Source organism: Sturnus vulgaris, chromosome 2 (assembly GCF_052056855.1).
Source record: "Sturnus vulgaris isolate bStuVul1 chromosome 2, bStuVul1.hap1, whole genome shotgun sequence".
NCBI lineage: Eukaryota > Metazoa > Chordata > Aves > Passeriformes > Sturnidae > Sturnus > Sturnus vulgaris.
The window spans coordinates 59,933,414-59,951,509 of NC_142244.1; the positions used below are offsets into that span (position 1 = coordinate 59,933,414).

At 40.3% G+C, this 18,096-nt stretch overlaps 1 long non-coding RNA gene across 2 annotated transcripts; it reads right to left on the reverse strand.

Moving 5' to 3' along the window:
• Positions 1-10,719: 10,719 nt before the first annotated feature.
• Positions 10,720-15,746, reverse strand: LOC148224813 (uncharacterized). 2 transcript variants are annotated; one of them, XR_015801959.1, is made up of 3 exons: positions 15,444-15,746; positions 13,327-13,545; positions 10,720-12,001 (listed from the first exon to the last, which is right to left on the reverse strand). It is a non-coding gene; the product is annotated as an uncharacterized LOC148224813 (long non-coding RNA). The 2 variants fall into 2 exon arrangements; XR_015801958.1 differs by having other exon boundaries at positions 10,720-11,229; positions 11,756-13,545.
• Between the last annotated feature and the right edge of the window lie 2,350 nt (positions 15,747-18,096).

Here is an 18,096-nt window from a genome sequence, read left to right on the forward strand (position 1 = left end):
GTTAGGCCTTTCACTGTGTAATTTTGTGCTATGTTACAGACAAAATAATGAGTCATCTTTAAAAGCTGCTAATTGATTGGGCTGGGATCATGTGACCCACCAGCATCCTTTCAATCTATTTCATAATGAGCAGAGAAAATATGTAGTTGCAAAAGAGGTAACAGGACAATCCAGACACACCCTATTTAAGCAGTCACCTAAAAATGCTCTTTTCTTTAATGTTCCATTTTTGTACTACACGTTCAGAAGACTTTAGTATTCCTTTAAAGAGAGTTGTTCAGTACAGAGGAAAAGGCTAGTCTAGACAGTTAAAATTAATAAAAACAAGAGAAGCACAGAGTAGATAAAGTGCAGTTCAGCCCAACCTACCATAGGATTTAGTCGCCCTGTGTCAATTTTTTCATTTAGACTGAAATTTCCCTTTCTGTGTGTCTGCTTTAGGCCAAGATTTTTTTGTTTGTTTTATCTGTCTGTCTACAGATATATACACATACACAATTTATTTGAAAAAATATCACCAGTTTCTGAGTGGGGCTAGGCAAAACACTAATTTCTCTGTGTGGTTTCCCGAGACACCTTTTGTGTCACTAGACTAGAGGTGTTCAGATTTGACAGCAAGGCTTCATTTTGCTCAAGGACTTGCCCAGTGCTGTTAAGAAAACTGAAAATCATGTCTACGTGGGGCTAGGTTATGAGGGTTTGATAAACTACCATGTGTGCAGGCTTAATAGAGGCTTGCTAGTGCTTTATGTGCCCTGGATGGAGAGACTTTTCCTATAATTTCAGGCATAGCCAGAAACCGAAGCGAAATTAGGGAGAGGCATTCTCTTGCATCTTTTCTACCTTTGATGCCCAGAAGGGGAGAATGCCAGCAACAATCTGGGTCCAGCCTGAAGGAAAAGAGCCTGGAACACTACTTGAAAGAAAAAACTTAGGGAAGACAGAGTTACACCAATTCATCTATAAATATGTTACAAAATGAAGGTTAAGAGTGGATACAAACAAAAAGGCTTCTGGAAAGTAAAAATTAAAATATTTCCACACGCCCATTCCCATCTTTTCCAAAAACAACCACCAAACTCCTTTTTTTGTTTTTTTTTAATCTAAACAAGACAGAAAATTAAGGTGTCCTTTATTTTTATTTTTCTTTCCCAAATCATGAATCCTCTTAGATTAGGAGATGTAGCTTTCATTGTGTTGTCATCAATTCCTGCAGAACATTTAGTACTCCCACAGCTCTGCTGTTGTTCTCAAATTCCTCACAATCCCCAGAAGATGAGGAAATAGTATTCTTTCTATTAAAGAAACAAGAAAGGGGGTAGAGAGGGAATTAAGTAAGAAAAAAATATCCATTAACCTGGAGATTTCTCATTTGTAGCATCCTGTGGCCTGGCACTTTTCTACCTTCAAAATGCAGCTGCTGATATTCACTTGCAGCTGTGAATGCTCAGCTCTCTCACAAATCAGGCTGAGGTTGAAGGCAGGCTCCTAGAAAGCAGGAACGGCACAACAAAGCATCACTTCAGTGTCCTGCCTAGAGACATTGAGGAGGAGGAACCCTCATCCTCTGCACGGAGAGCTGGAGACAGACATTCTGCTTTGGGTGGTGTCACCCTCATTGCTGATGGAAGACACAGTATTTATGGTCTCACAAGGAGTCCTTGTTGTGGTATCTCGTGGCTGGGAGGCAATAAGCACTGTGATTAATTTCTCTGGTGTGCCCGTGTGACAGCTGGATTGGGAGCTGCCTTCCTGCTCCCTGTTTACTCTCCCACCGCTGGAGTGGCTCGAATGCACTGTGACCTAAATGTGCTTCCAGAGTCAAGGCTGATCTACTAATATATAAAGATAGATCTCTCTGAGATTCTGGGTGACACCTTTCAGGCAGATAAATTCATTACATTACATTGCCTTGCAAAACAACCTCATCCATTAAACCAAAGAAGAAATTCTGAATTATCAAATTAAGTGTGACAGCTCTGCTAACACTAGAAAACGTTGTTATCTCAGGTGAATAAACTGAAAATCTAAACCATTGGCTGAGGAAAAAATTTGGAAAGGCATCCTGTCTCATGATATAACCCAAGGGAAATGCTAACCTACCCTAGCTGTAAAATTTGGAGGAGCAAAAGACAGACATACAGCAGGACACAATTAAATAATCTGCTCTCTAAGGATGGACAAATTTAAATGTACGAAGCTATTTCATTGCTGGGTTAAAAGTGTTTCACTTGCTTTATGGGAAAGGTTTTGATCCAAACACTGTCATAGCCTAACTTCTTCTTTGGAACGTATTAGAAGTTCAGTGCAGAGTCTTAGGCCAAGAGGTAACTGGTGGAGTTAGACTCTGAATACTTACTTTTGTTTTGGCCTTTTACGTTGGTTTAAACAGAAGGGAAGAGCATGTTTTCCTTCAATAGCCCTTCTGCCATGCTGAGATTATTGGATTAGGTCCTCACATTATTGGGATTTGAAAAAAACATGTTTTGCTCAGAGTAAAAATGCACAAATACCAATTCACCCTTTGATTTCAAAGCATCTTGAAAAACTGAGGAAGAATTAGAACCCCTTCACTGACCAGCCTGAGAATCAGTGATGCTGAGAAGTAGCAGGCAATATTCCAGGGCTCTCTACCTAACCTGAGGAAGGACCAGGAGGCACCTAGAAACAATCCTGAGAGCATTTGATCATAAATATAGAAATACGGAACTTCAGCAATGAAACCCCATACCAAGCAGGTAACTCAGCAGGATTCTGAATTTCTTATGGCCACCATACTTGGCCAACACACTCCAAAACATCCACCCGAGTTCAGAGACTGTCTCACAGCTTTGGGTTGTGGCTTGAGTAAAACAGGGATGAGTTTCAGTCGAACAGCCCTATTTATAGTTTCCAGCAGACACCAGGCCAAACTCTGTGGTTTTGCATGGTTTCTGTCTGAAAGACAGCAAAAATTGGCCATTTCAGCTGATTTTTTGCTTTGGGTTTTGGTGCGGATGAGAGAAAAGAGGGAGGAAGTTTCATTCAAAAGTTGAAGTGATGAGAAAAGTAAGAGTCTACGAACCTCACAAGCCAAAACTGCAGAAGGTTGACATAGAGCCCTGGGAACAGAAACCACGGTGATTTTCCTGTCTCCCATGGTAAGCAGAGACTATGTGGTGAGTGATAGTGCTGTAGGAAAATGTCTGAGTGGAGCTCCACAGACAGGAGGCGGATTGAAGGGACAAGAAGCCAACTGATTGCTGGATGGATCCTGTCCTCCTACATAAAGAACTTCTGATCTAAAATCAGCTGCTCACATGTTATCAGCAAAAACCTTTACAGCATGCACCTCTCAACTGTGAAACCTCAAAGCACGCCAAGAGGAAGCCATGTGGTCTTCTCAATGGTTGGAATAAAAATATGAGAACCTGGAGTACTGAGCCACTGTCTCAGAGTGTAACTGTAAGGAAGTCACTCCACTTCCTTGAGCTTCAGTCATACTAGTCCAAAATAACTTTGAAAAGTAGGAATCACTTAAAAAAACACCCACTCTGACTAACCCATTTGTTGAGTACCCATACACCTGATATCTCTGGAAGCTTTCTTTGCATAGCAAAACACCTTCCCAAAGACATGATCACCCAAGATAGTTCAGGGTCATGATATTGTAAAAGTATCTCCCTTTAAGAGAAACAAGAAAATGCCAACAGAAACTAAAAGTGGAATCAAAACTAACCTACAAGTGTAGATGTCATCTTCCAAAAAGACATCCAGAATCACTATAATTTTATTGTTACTCATTATCACAGGATTATTTTCTACCTCATCATCATCATCTTCAGAGGGATGAAACAAAATAGACCAGAAGGAGAAACTACTGAAATATACTTGCTAAAATGGAAGAAGACATCAAGGTATACCTTTTTTCCTTTCTCACAACTGGATGGAAAACAAGTGAAACTGAATTATATTATCATGCACTTATCATACTTTCAGTAGTGAGAGGTACATAACAATTTGGCAAGTATTAAAAATACCTCAGTAAAACTTAAGTGAAAAAAGTTCAGTAAAGTGATGTTATTCACACAGTATAATGGCATGAACAGAAAGCACATTAAAAGTGTCAAGCCTATTCTCTTCCTCTGATCCCAGCAGTATTCCCCCAAAGCCTTTACTCCATCTCCTAGAAAATGCACAAAGAAATTGGGGCAGATGCAAAAGCTGTATCTATAACAGAGAATTAAATGCAGTCTGACAGCATGGTGACCTTTTGCACTGACTTTAGCTTAGGAGGAGCTCAGACACAAACCACGCTTTTGGTGAGCTAAGAAACAGACAAGCTATGAATATCTGCCTTAGCATGACCTTTCTGATCCAGCCAGGTATTACAAACAAAGGCACTTGATGATGCCAAAGTGCCAAACCTGTCCAGTATGACAGCTGCCAAAGAGTGTGAACAGACGAAGATACATGCCTACTCCTCCTTTTTCCTTTGCCTACAAGGAATTTTGACTGTGCTGAACAAAAGACTCTTTAGATTATTAATACAAAATGTTGATCCGTCTCAAGGAAACTGATTTTAGCTCTAATCAATGGATAAAATTGTACTGTATGGTTATCAACCAGAAATATTATTTGGGGAAAAGAACAAGAGTAAATCCTAATTTATTTCTGTAAGGACGAAGGTTGACAAAATGCAGTAGACCACCTGCACCACTAGAACTACTCATGGTAGTTGAATACAGTGTCACAGCACAGTCAACTCATCCTATGTGTAAGTAGAGTTCAGGAATTCAGCTGATGAACGTGGAAATATCCAAAAAATTCACCTGATTCAGGTGAATAAGGACCTCTGAATGTCATCTAGCATTATCCCTGATCATTTCATTCCCTGAAGTAAGCAGGACTAGCACTGAAGTTCAGCCTTTCTAGATGAGTTTTGAGTAGCTCCAGGAATGGAAATTGCACAACTTCTCTGGACAATCTTTTCCACCCCTCAAAAAACCTTGTGAACTCCTTTTCCATGTGCTGAGCTGGAATTTCCCTTTCTGCAACTGATGTCTGCTGCATTTTCCTTCTCTCTGTGTGTCTCTGAAAAGGGTCCAGCACTTCCTGGTTTTACAGTCCCTACTAGGCTGGTGGTAGGTCCCTGCAAAACCATCTCTTCCCAGGCTGCACATGCCAAGCTCCCTCAGGCTCCCTTTGCACACGGCATGCCCCGGGTCCCAGCCATCCTAGTAGCTCCCTATTAGCTCCTCTTTCTCAACAATCCTTCAGCCCTGCTCTGAGCAGCAGCCCAGCCACAAATAACACTGAATCATAGGAAGATTGCAACTGGAAGGGACCTTCAGGTATTGGGCTGATGTGGGTTCTGCCCTCTCCTCAACAGCAGCAACATTCAGTAATGTATGATGCTGCTGCTGCTGCTGTTTTTGATGGTATCAAACTAACAAAGTTTGAGAAACTTTACTCCAGGGTGGAAAATTCTAAAATACACCCAAATCCCACAACTTCCTGCAGCTGCTCAAAAACTCCCTGCCTTCATATGCATGCCTGAAGATGTAGTATTTAATATTTAAAGGTTTTGGTGGCACATGTATTAATCTTAGGGGGCTATTTATGGCTCACTGGTGCTTACAGCACTGGCTCTTTGTACTGCCCACAAGTCATGTAACCTGGCTGTTGCCCAGGACAGTGTTAGTGGAAGGCGGTAGGTACACTGGTTATGCTTGGAGAAGTGGCCAAGAGGCAGCTGAGCACAATAAGGAACATAACCTGGACCTTTGCCCTTCCCAAACTGTAGGGCTGGCTGGGCAGTGGTCTGGTCCCCAGAGTATTTATTCTTCCATTTACCTCAGCTCAGAGACAAAGCAGAAGAAAATTCCATACACAAACTTGGGGAAGCAACTAAGCCAGACCTCTCTCCTGACACTAACATAACATCTAAACCAGAGCTAGATGGGCAGGTTTAGGTGACTAACTCTCAGCCTTTGCAGAGACTGAAAGACTTGGAGGGCAGCAGTCTCCCACCCTTCCAGGAGAGTCTCTGGGAACAGTCTACTCTCCCAGAGCCATGCTGAGGACTTGCACACCATCTCGAGCAGACTCACTGTCTTGTTTCTCTAACACTTTCATCTTGCCTTTACCTCTTCCCCAACCTGCACGAAAACACAAAACTGTTTTCCCCCTCCCTTGAACACATGCCCCTCTGGACTCACCTTCTTCTCCCATTCTGCTCTTAGTAACAACTGACCAGGCTAATGTTTACATGGTGAGAAACAAGTAAGACATACCCAACAATAGTGCTTGTATCACCTTGTGTTCTCAGAAATTCTCAAATAGCTTTGAATCACCCATATTTTTTCCAGAGTATGGGTTCCCATGGTTTCTTATGCTGGCATTAATGCAGCTTTTATTTGCCTGAGAAGTACAAAGTGCACGGACATAGCAGAGAATAAGGGCCTATGTATTTATTTAGTAGATTAAAGATCTTATATTAGTTAAAAAGACACAAATATCAAGGGGGAAAAGTACTGCACAGCATAAGTCTCAAGAATAGTCAGATTCCAATTACTGTAATTATATCTTTCAAAGGTAAGGTATGAAAATTATCACTTAAACGAGGGAACAAGGAAAGCAGAGAGAATAGTACCTTATTTCTCATCTTATCTTTGTCTCCCTGCCATTGTACTGAATTGCCATGATTACTTTTTGTTAAAGTCTTTTCATTTTTCTCACTGTTCACTTGAGGATATAAGGCTAGGTGAACAAAGCAGGGTTATCAACCAAAATTCAATTTCACAGACTCCTAAAGGGAAATGTTTATGAAAATGCAGACTTCAGAAAGATCAGGTTCCCGTCTAATTTTCCTTTATGAGTTTGAGCAGTGAATGAACAAAAGCAAATGCTTCAGTGTTGAGGTTGTTTTTGGTTGGAGGTTGGGCAAAATTAAGGGTATAAAAACACCTCTCACAGAAGGAAGTCAACAAAGTCTGCCTTCTTCTCCAGGTTTTTCTCTTTTCTGCCTTATTGAGACCTCCCCATTTTCATTCTTTTGAGCAACTAAGGGTGGGCCTGGCTGTTGTTGAGGTATTTCTGCAATTGCCTCTCACAGATAGCATGTTCCTGCACTGGCTGCTGCTGAGCTCCCAACTGGATGGCATCTCTTGGACCATGAATTACACTTTGTGTCCCATTAAATTGTGTGTCTATCAGTGGAAGTAATACTTTTCTTTTTGAAAGAGGAATGTATCATCTCAATATTGATGGCACCAAAATACCTCTGCAAATATTTTTCCTGCAAACTCAACACAAGTCCTTTATCCTTCTCAACAGTCCAGAAAACTCTGGCAGGCTTAACCCCATGAAATGCAGAGCACTGAGTCCGTTTCATGTCCATTGGGCATGAGGCAACCTCAGAGCACAGGAGCTGGGCACAAGCTGGTGACACATTCCCTGTGGCAGAGCCGTCCAAAACACCGTTTTTCTAAAGAGAATCACAGACAGACTTTGTCATTTTCTCTTTTAGTGTCAGGGCCGAGGATTCAGAAGAAGAGGAAGCTAAGGGAAGAAGAGATGTAAGGAGGAATAATGTCGAAGGGCAAAGAGAGGAAGGAGTGTGAGGGTTAAGGTCTCAGATGTGGATGGGAAGGTAAAAGGAGGAGGCCACCCAGCAGAGCATTTCTGACAACATCCATCCTGCACAGAGGCCATCTGGGTTGGTGACCAGTCAGAACAGTGCTCCACTTGGATATGCAAATGGACAAGGGAAGGAAACTAGCCCCACAGGCCCAGCTATATCTTCACTAGGAAATTCGGTTTTGCTTCAGCACAGACGGACAGCTTGATGTAGGTCAGGAGAAGGCAAACGATGACATCCTGTGGCTTGGGGAGGACTTGGACAGGGAGGGCATAGATCAAGAGGTGGCCTCTCAGCAAGAGAAGGTGGGGCAGCTGTGACAAGGTCTGTGACACCTGTGCTTGGGGAAAACATGTCCCCAGTCCCTGCTTGGCCTGGATATGCCTGAGTAATTCCTTACATGGACATCCCTGCCTTGCCCCTCTGCTCTGCAGAGGATTTTTCCATCTGATGTCGCCTGCAATAGGACTGAACTTAGAACAAACACAGAAAGAAAACTGTTTTGTTGTAAGAAACCTCCTATGCTGTATTATTCTTATTTCTCTGCCTCTAGTGAAAGCCCTGCATAGGCTTGGTGGGGTGACACAACTGTATCGATTCAGCTTCCTAATGCAGATAATTCACAGAACTACAAGGAACAAGACAGAAGGAAAGTTATTAACATTGCTTTAAACTTTGATGGAATAATTTGATGACTGAATTTCAGCTCTTTTTGAAGTAGAAATTAGTAGTCATGAACGCTGCATTTCAAGGTAACCCTGCTTAAATTAAACCAGGCAGTACTGAACTCTCACCGGAACCTGTTAAATTAGTGGCAGAAGTCTTTAGCAAAGCCTTCCCCCCCATTCTAAACCGTGATAAGTGAGGAATTAGTGTCTTTAAAACAAAAATGCAATTTAAAAATTCAGAGTGTTGAAACTCATACAGAACACTTAGCTTCTCCACTAATGCCAGACAACTCCCACACACACCAGCTCAAGGTAATATGGGTCAGAAATGAAAAAATGCTGATAGCACCTCAGTTATGAACTATAGACGTTATGTTTGTAAAAACAACTTGTAGAAAAAACAAGTAGTATTATGCAGATGATGGCTGGAATTCAAAGCAGACAAGAACCAGATGAGAAATGAAGTGTGTATTTTGAATAGCCATTTGAACACCTTCAGTACAGATACAGTAGATTCTTGTATGAAATCTTAAAATAAAGGATGTCTCTTTGCTGAGAAGCTGTTTTGGCACAGCAAGGAATGATGACCTCAATGTGGAAGTCTTTAAGCAAAATTTTCTGCCTTTTTTTGCTGGAGCTCAGCCTAAATGATAACAGAGCTGCCTTCCAGCCTTGGAGTCTTTGAATCTCTGCATAGGGGCGTAGGTATATAGAGTATATCTAAAGCTCTCCATCTAGTGGCAGTTCACAGAATCATAGGACCACAGACTCCTTTGGGTTGGAAAGGACCCTTCCAAGGCCTCTTAGTCCACCTACCCTGCAACAATCAGGGATATTTTCCACAACAGCAGATTGATCAGAGACCCATCCAATCTGGCCTTGGATGTCTCCTGGTTTGGGGCATGTACCACCTCTCTGGACAGCCTGTGCCAATGCCACACCACCCTCACTGCAATCTAAATTGACCTCCTTTTAGTTTAAAACAGTGCTGTAAAGAGCCATGTGATGTTGCCCCTTTGGCAGAGGCTCAGTCAGGTTGCTGCTGTGCACTGAATACCTGCTGCATGTGCACAGAGACCCAGGCCAGCCTCAGCCCACTGCCCAACGCTCTCTTCACCCATTGTCTCACTCCTCGCTGTAACACAGGCATCTGCAGTCATTTCCCCTTCCCAGTAATAATTACAAGGGAAAAAAGCTGTGAAGATTCATCAGCTTCCTTAGGACTTTCTCACCCTATGAGTATATTTCCTTTGAAATGAGCTATCCTTGTTTTTATGTTATTATATTATCCTTCTGAATTCTTTTTAATGTGGATGTTCAGACCTTAGAATGGGTGCAGGTGAGATAATGGAATTCAGAGTGAAGTAAGAATGAGAAGACCACCAAAGATCCTAGTGAGCTTTGTGGACCTGTGTTTCTAAAAAATACCATAACAAGGAGCAGAGAGAGCATGTGAGGGAAAAGGAAAAAGGGAGAAAGGGTACAGGGAGAGAAAAAGATCCTTCTCATTCAAAGTCTTCTGTGCACTTATCTATAAATCAAACAGAACCTCTCTGCAGTTCCATCATGGTCACTGAGCTGGTAAATGCTAGATCTAGGGACATATAGAGTGTTAACCTTGATCCTTCATCTGTGCTTCCAGAGTGGATTTTTACATAGCTGAAGGTTAGCTCTGAATCAGTGACCAAGTTAAGAAGTATCTCCCGCTTCCTTTCTGATGAAAATGAGGTCTTCCCATGGGTGCCTTACAAGTGTGGGCACAAATATTCCCTTCATTCTTCCTCTCCACTAGAGCTCTCACTGCATTTGGTGGGAGACAGACCCAAACAAGGGGTGAAGGTCAGTGAAAAGCCATCTGCACTTTTTCAGGCTTTTAGCCAAGTTTTATGCTGTTGATTGTTGGCTGGCTTGCAGATTTTCCAGCTGTTTAATTGAATTTTATTTTTTTTTCCTGCTCTCTAGCTTATGGGTTGATATTCTGGCCAGATGGTCCCAAGCTGGGACTGACTATCTTGCCTCTCTCTGCTCCCTCATTGTGCTGTTGACCCAGAAGTCAAATTGCTGTCTGCCAGCTTTACTCTTCTAAACTCTGTTGCCTTATGCTTTTTTACATAACGATAATTTTGTATTACCTTTACATGTCCCATAACTATCCTGATGCATGACTGTCTGAGGACCAGCAGGAGCAAAGAAAACTCTTTCATGTGTCATGAAACACAGCAGAGGCCCATCTCTGACTCCATTCGGGGCAGAGTGAGTAACAGCTGACAAGTCTGTCTTTGTATTTGTGTTTCTCTGTATCAGCCCTAAAGATGGAATGGATTTCTTGGTGCCTCTCTTTGGGCAGAGGAATGCCATCCTACACAGCAGGGATCTTGATCAACATACTCAGAAAATGCATGACAGAACAGGCAGATTTCTCAGCACAACTGTTTTTATTAAGACCTTTATTGTAACATGAAAAAAATATTCAACATATCGAATATTTTGGAATTTTTGTTTTGAAACGATATAGTAACTGTTTTTTCCTTTGCTTAAAAACAATGTTTTGATAGAAGGATACGAGATACACATACAAAGCACAAAAAGCATTAAAACTTCAAGTCCTATTTTTAAATGGAAGAAATGTAAATGTTGGAGAAAATGTCACAAAATCATAGAATCATTAAGGTTGGAAAAGATCTCCAGGATCATTGAGTCCAGCCTTTGACAAAACACCATTATGTCAATTAAACCATAGCACTAAGTACTATGTCCAGTTGTTTCTTGAACAGTTTCAGGGATGGTGATTCCACCACCTCTCTGGACAGTCTGTTCCATTGTCTGATTTTCCTTTCAGTGAAGAAATTCTTCTTGATGTCCAATCTGAAGCTCTCCTGGTGCTTCAAGCCATTTCCTCATCCTTTCAACAATGTCAATACAATGTTGTTTGGTTTCTTCCTTACAATAATACAGTAAGCAAGAAACCAGATTATAAACAGAACAAGAAATAAATCCATGCAGATGATTTCAACATTAAACAACTTGCCCCTTCTGCCCTTTCTCCGGGAAAACAACTGCTCCTGATTTAATAACATTTGGACATCCAGAAAAAGCATTATAAATTACCCTAAAGAAAATTCTGCAGAACTGCAAAAGCAGGGCATTTGGTAGATGGAAGCGATTCACTTTCTTGCCATCAAGCTCTCCCATCTTATATGCTTGAGATTTAGATGATTATGCAGCTTGACATTTCCACTCTGATGGCAGACTTCTGAGAGCTGTCACTTCTCTGGGGCAGTGTCCCACCCTTCCCTACACACATGGTCCTTCCCTTTGAGTGACAAACCCACGTACAAACAGCAGATAGCTGCTGAGACTCTTACACAAAGTGCATCTTGGCTGTCTTTTGACCTGCTTCTGCTACCTTTAACCTCAACAGAAAAAATCCCCGTAATTCTATATGAGTGGGAAGTAACTTGCTGACCTCCTCCATGGACATCTCTTGGGTGGCCTTTGCTCTTTGTTGACTGTGATGAGGGTGTTGTCTGATCGTCTTCAGCCCAAAGACCCATCCTTCAGTTTTGGTCTTCTAATATGCAAGGAGTCACAACACAGCTTCTTTCACAACACACATATTAAATATTGGACAGGGGAAAAAAGGAACTCTAGGGTCTTTCAGTCCCATGAGTGTCTGTTGCTCTGTTTTTCTCCATTGTTGTATTTTACTTTCCTAGTAAGTCAAGAGAATTTCTATTAGTATACTGTTCATCTCCTAGCTTACTAACCCTCAAAATGGGAATTCACTGTTTTTTCTTTAAAACACATGAAGAGGGAAATGACAAGAGCATTTGTGTTGTTATGTATCTACAAGCCACTAAGCAAGGAAAAAAAAGCATGAAAACCTAAAGGGGAAATGAAGATGTATAACCATGTCTGATTAACAAAACACTGGATAAAAAGAAGGAATCAGATGAAATTTTTAACTGGCTGAGGACTTAACTCATTAAAAGCTACAAACAGAGGGAAAACAAGGAAGATCTTTGGGGTCTAGGTGCACGGGAAATTCAACTTGGGAAGCTTCTGTGGTTGCTCCTTCCTCTTAATGTAAACCACGTGAAAGCTCTCAATCATTTTTATACATGGTAAATTATTAATGTGTAGTAGCAAGGAAATCTCACTTTGTGACTCTGACTCAACCTGTCAAAAGATAAAGAAATTTTGTGGAAAGCAAGCAATTGAAAATTATAATCGTAAATGAAAACAGCTCATGCTTCTAAAAGTATAAGATAAACATTTACCAAGTGGCCTCTTGAAGCAGACAAATAGAAGGTTACTGAGTCAGAGTACATTATAGCCAAAAATGGCTTGATGTTTTACTGGCATCAAATAATAGGTCCAAGTGCCCATCCCTGAAATCCTTGTATGGTGATTCAGGTATTAGAAGATGTGTGTACACCTGGGGAATGGTAATGTCCCATCAGGGATGGTACTGTAAAAATTAATATGAGAGAAAGAATTGAGTATAATAAGACATTCTGGATATTCTTCATACTGGGAATCTCACCTCTGTGAAACACAAAATGGGCAATTAAAACTATTTATTGAACTACCTCCCTCTGGATATCAAAATATGAAGGGTTCATTATGCAATGCTGTAATTGCAGCAAGAGAGCACAATTTAAAGTAGCTTAAAAAATTAATTTTGACACAAATGCAAGATAGTTCCCTGACTGGATAATAGTTATGCACATGAGAGGAAAGAAAAAAAAAAGCCATTTCTAACTGCAATCGAATCTTCATTTGGCAATTAAAGAAAAACAGGACAAAGGGTACTTGAATGCAGAGACATCCAGAATGCAGTGGGTAGTTCAGCAGAGTTCTTGTTTCAGACCCAAAAAAATAAAGTGAGAAAGAGAAGAAAATCTGCCTTGAACTTTTCCCATATGAATTTCAGCACACTACAGAAAAGACTGCTGGGAATAAAAAAAATAAGGGTCAGTTACCCTCACTCACAGGACATTTCTCAAGTCATTGAGACACTGAACCTGCCCTTACCTTGTGTCGTTTCACAACGACAGTGATGAACCAGCAATTCCATATCTTCCCAGGCACTTCTCTTCCTGGGAGCAAAATTCCACTTGAACTTTGTGCTGAAAACCAAGAAGATTTTTGTCTTCTGAGTGCAAACTTCTTCAGGAGATGAAACTCACTTGTTCATTAAAACAATGAGAAGACTATTGGGCTCTGTCATAGGTGAAATCGGGCTTCTTTAGCCTGTGGGAAAAAATAATAGCAACCAACCACTGGAAGTTACGAATACTTTTTCTTGACAAAATTTGACCAGCTGAGTAGGACTGGGGAGGGAGGGGAATGAGGGGTTGCACACTCCATATAATAAGTGAAAATTTTTTTCTGAATCAGTAAAATTGTATCTGATTAAATAAAAATTTAAAAGTGCAAATCTTTAAAAGAACAGCTTGTCATGAAGGTGACTTCAGCTGTTTAAATAAAAAAGTCCAGTGATACTCTAGACTCCCTACTAATATCACACTAATATCACACTAGTTGTCTTTGTAGGTACCTGTGGGTAACTTTGGTCAATTCTCTGCAACATGATAAGGGAGCTGATGAAACTAGCTGTTGCTAAAATCTGACTACATCTAGAGTATAATAAAATGAAAGGAAGTTTTTATAAGTTAGTAGTGCAGCATCTCAGCTTTCATTTTCTTTTATTTTCCTAAGAGTTTCCTTTCTGCCTGGCAAAGAAGAACTATACTTATTCACAAAAGATGTTCATTGATTTCAGCATGCTGAGCAGTAAGCCCCCAGTAGGGCTACGTGTGTTCTGTGCTTCACATCATTTTGTAGATAGATAGGTAGATAGGTAGATAGATAAATATATGGGCAGTAAAGAAATAGGGTGCATTTTCCCTAGGGAGGGTGGAAGGGGAATGCAACAACCCTGCAAGGTTTAATTGTTTGAAGTGAAGATTACCTGACTGAAGCAGGGTTTGAGTTCTCCACTCCTGGGTACTTGCAATCCATGCAAATACTCCATTCACTGGTAGCCTGGAGCTTCCAAACTTTGCTCATTCTGCCTGCCTCAGCTTTGTACATTACCTTTTGGACTCTCCGAAGAGCATTTGAATAGGATGAAACAACTTTGTTCCCATTGTGATCACAGTTCTCCTGATAAACACCATTTTATGTAGTTGGTGAGCTTCTGGCATTTTTTCAAAGACACACAAATCCCCCTCTCCCGTCCCCCTTCCCTCCAGAAAACAACACAACAACAAAAAGAGAACAATAACTTAAAGCATGGGAATAGGGAATTTTACTGTTTCCCTGTCTGCCATGATTCAGAAAATAACTTCATATTTTTCCTCCAACCTCTCTGTACCTTGGTCAAATTTGGATGAAAATTAAGAGTGGAATAATACTTCCAGTGGTTTATCTAGGAGGATTTGGGTACAACAAACTAAATATTTATAGAAAAATTGCTAAATATTTGCAGTCTGGGTTTCTGTATTGTTTAAACTATTTTCAAAAATAGCTTCCTACTTCACCACAGTTTTTTTAAACTTGGAAGATTTTGTTTTCTGAAAGTTTCTTTTCCAGTTGTTCCTAGTTTTTCTCTCTTATCTCAGTCCCTTCCAAGGATCTAAATCTTTTCCTGTGCCAGCCTTCCTCTGAAAGGTGAAGGAAATCTCAGTGTGGAGTGACAGAGAGAGGAAAGAGAAGGAATAAAATGAACTACCTTTGAAATGCTTACAAGCACTGCCCCTGCAAGAGATTTCCCAGGTGACTTCTGCAAACTATATGCTATAAACAATTATTTTTATTACAGTAACATACAAAGACACAAGGAAAACTTGAGAGCCTGATGGTGCAAGATACTGGTAAAAATAACAGAGCAAAATCTTTTTCTGACTCCAGGAGCCATGACCCTGCTGGGAAAGGGAGTCAACACTCTAATTCAAGGAAACAGTTGGCTTTTAAACATTCTGCATTAAAAGTGAGTGGGAATTGCTTTCTAGAGAAGAAAAGATTTGGGATGTGGTCCAAGTCCTGAAGTAAGACAGATCAGCATCTTTAGGAAGAAAGACACAACCAAACCTTGTTATATTATTGTAAATTCATTAATGAAACAAATGCCTCATACTCACTCTTACCAAGGCTTAACTGTCTTTCTCTGAGTTTCATAGTCTCCAAGACATCTGTATTGCCTCATCTCAGCTGCCATTGTTCAGGACAACACTCCCTGTGTTTCATCTTCTAGATAACAGCCTTGTGTTTGATGCTGTTGATCATATTATATTCTAATGTTCTGGGCCTTTGTAAAATTGCATCTGTGTCTTCTTTCTGTGTTTAAATGGAGAAAAGCAGTTGTAAGAGTAAGTGCAGGAACAGATTTGTGCAGATGAATGAGCAAACTAATGAAAGTTTCTTTACCAAAAAAAACCCAACCAAACAAAAAAAAACACCAAACAACAACTTTGCCAGGCCCCATAAATAAGCATCAGGCATTACTAGGAACACAAGTACAAAAATGTAAAAAAAATGAAAAATTATGTGTAAGTTTGGGATGTATAAAAACTGTGGATAAGTAGAACATTTCTGTCCATTGGAACTTAAGCCTTTTCTTCTCCCATATACTCTAAAGTACTCATTTAGCATGCAAAACTGGATTTGAATCACACCTTCTCTCAAAAGGGCCTTGGATCTTTCTAACTGACTGCCCTGTTCTCTTGTACTCCAGACTGAGCTATTTCCTACTTTCTCTTTTGAAAATTGCTGAATCTTGGCTCAAGTATTTTGTTCACCAGGTTGTAGGGGAAAGAAAAGGGAAAAGATACATTTTGTGTGCATGAATGAACTCATAACCTGCTGTGCAAAGTGCCAAAGAAATATATTGGGCTTCCAACCCAATTTATAAGCAAGTGTTCTTGTTTATTCAAAAGTACCTCCCCAGTGTGTCCATCATATAGCACAGGCATTGTTCTTAGGCATGGGATGCTCAGATTTAAATCTATCAGGCAGCAAAACTATTTCTATTAGACATCCTGCAGCCTTATTGAGTGCTCACATCACTGACCAAGGAGGGTGGTGGTTTTGTATATGAGCCTTTGAATTGGTTTGTCTTCATTAAAAACTAAATGAAACCGTTTTGTCTCTACCAAACCAAGCTTTCTTTTCCCCTTTCTATTTTTTGCTTATCATTCTGTTTAATGAAAAAACCGGCATGTTTTGTTTTCAGCATTATCTAAATCTGTTACCTCCCTTGATTTGAGTTCTGAAACAAACCTCAGTTGTTCCCATAGACTTCAATCATATTGAATCAAACCTCCAGCCTGTAGTGGAGATGGTGCACAGTGCCATGCCTGTAGAACGGGAATTCTGGAATACAGGCAGGGACTTTCTCCCACCATCCCATGCATCTATTTAGATGCTTTGTCATTGTTTGCTATCTATAAATAAGCAGCTTTCCATTGCATGATAAAGACTTGAAGGAAAAACTCTTCACAACGCTGATGGAAAACTATTTGAAGTAGGAGCCACGTGGGTGCTCAACAACAGAAAAAAGGAGGATTTTAAGTGTTTGCTAATCCTTGTGAACCTTTTATAGAGTCAATTTCTTCCACTGATGAGAAGAAAAATTACAGCAGATGAAGACTATTAATATATGTTAAATTCTCAGACAGTATTTTTCAATGCAGCTAGGTGAAATCTTGCCATTCTTCCTGATAGACATGAAGTTCTTCAAAAATGGGACAGGAAAAGCTGACCTCACTCTAGTAAGCAGAATAAACCAGTTATACTTAGTCTCATTGGTGTTTATAAGAGGTTTTAGCTGGCTTCCTTCCTGGCTGGCTATAACTGGCACAAACAATTTCCTTCTTTGAGAGCAGCTGTCACTGGTGTAGTTTCTCTTAGGGCCAGGAATGAAATAAAGCATTTATTCTCTTGAAACATCCTCCTTTGTGTGGAGGCCTATAAACAAATGGTAATGATAACCAGACATTCATCAAATTGTGGGGAGGTGATTAGTGGGATGCCACAAGAATTAGTGTTCAGCCTAGGTATAATTGGCATCTTTAGTCTCTTACACAACCTAATAAAATCTAGCTGCTGGAAAAACTTTTCTCATTTCATTGACTTACTCGCCTAGTGTCAGGTAAAGATTGTTAGATCACCTTCTTGCAATTATTCCTTTTTACTGTGGATTTTTCCATTGTTTGTAAAGGACTGATTTCACAGACATTTGGCCATACTAGAAAGCAAGGCAAAGTAGTTTAGAAGTAACATGACAGTGATAGATGTTGCTATTTAGCACAATTCATAACCTCTTAGTCCAGAGGGACCACAGTGCGTGAGCCTGACTTGTACAGAACTGAACCAAAAGGATTTTTCTGAATTCAGAATGGAGAACACAGAACCAGGTGAGATATGTTAAGCTGATATCTTGGTTTCGTGCACAATAGAAGTAAATATCCTGAGTTGAAACTTACTGGATTCTATTTCTAAGAAAACAACCTTGTGTCTCCTTACAATTTCTTCTGGAAAGTCATTCTAGGGCCTTATAGCTCTGTCATTCAGAAAATGAAGAAAAATTCCAACTCAAATTTATTCATTTTATTTCAGTTACCATAGATTTGGAGACTGACTGTAAGTTTCCGAATTAGGAAAGAGAGTTTATTGTGAGAGCTTTTTCAGAGGTCAGGCTATACTTGCAGTTCAGACTCTTAAAAGCTTGGGGCCAAGCCACAAAAACTTACATTGCACTTTTCACAGGTCTGATTTCGCTAACTTTGCTATATTCCCATA